Source organism: Acanthisitta chloris, unplaced genomic scaffold, assembly GCF_000695815.1.
Source record: "Acanthisitta chloris isolate BGI_N310 unplaced genomic scaffold, ASM69581v1 scaffold27626, whole genome shotgun sequence".
In the NCBI taxonomy this organism is placed as follows: Eukaryota; Metazoa; Chordata; class Aves; order Passeriformes; family Acanthisittidae; genus Acanthisitta; species Acanthisitta chloris.
Window position 1 is genome coordinate 13,055 of NW_008676992.1, and position 868 is coordinate 13,922.

At 46.2% G+C, this 868-nt stretch overlaps 1 protein-coding gene across 1 annotated transcript in view; it reads right to left on the minus strand.

Moving 5' to 3' along the window:
* The window catches only part of LOC103803776 (histone deacetylase 4), a gene marked incomplete at its 5' end in the record, with an annotated part of 22,880 nt that overhangs the window by 10,103 nt on the left and 11,909 nt on the right, over positions 1-868 (minus strand). The gene's annotated exons all lie outside the window — the stretch shown is intronic.

Below are 868 nucleotides of genomic sequence, written 5' to 3' on the forward strand. Positions count from 1 at the left end.
TATCAAATCTGCTACCATTATTCCACAGCAGTGGAACCCACCTCCTGCTCTCCTCCCAGGTGAGAGCCTGGTTGGCAGGACACCTTGCACTGTTCATGATTTCCTTTGTCAACATCCTCATGTTTTGATCAGGTTGTCAAACCTTGTGTTTCCCATCTGGGATCATATCTTGCTATACATACACAAGAATAATTTGAAACTAAGAGGGCACCTGGCACAGGCTGCAAAACCACCTGGAAAACTTCAGTTCGTGGCACTATCTCCATGTTCTCCTTCAAAATATCTCTAGGCTTTGCAAAGTGATTTCTTTCTTCTGTGCTGCACTTTTCCTTACCACAGTGAAAGGCTGGTTCCCCACCCAAATACAGCTCTCCCAACTCCAGCTTCCCATTCTCTGACATCTAAAAAGTGGATGGAATTGCTCAGCATCATAAACCACTGACTTAGAGCTGGGATTTAAATGAACCAAGAGGTCTGTGCCTGTGGTTTCTCACCAAAAGACCTTTCCCCTCTGCTTTATCTCCCTTTAAACTCCTCAATTTCTGTTCAACACCTATGTGAGGCTGCCAACTTCTCATTCCCCATATCAAGATGTATTTTCCAAATTATGTTGGGTTTTTTTCATTGCAACTGTACCCACTGGGTCTTGGATGTATCCTCAGGGCAACCTGACCTGAAGACATGAGCATTTTCCTGTCTCCCCATCCTAAGAACATCTACTGGCCAGGTTAACTTCCTATTCTATTTCTGCCCAGGGATGTGGTGGCTGCTCCAATCCTGATGGTGTTCAAGGCCAGGCAGGATGAGGCCTTGAGCAACCTGATCTAGTATGGAGGAGTCACTGCCCAGGGCAGGGGGGTTGGAACTA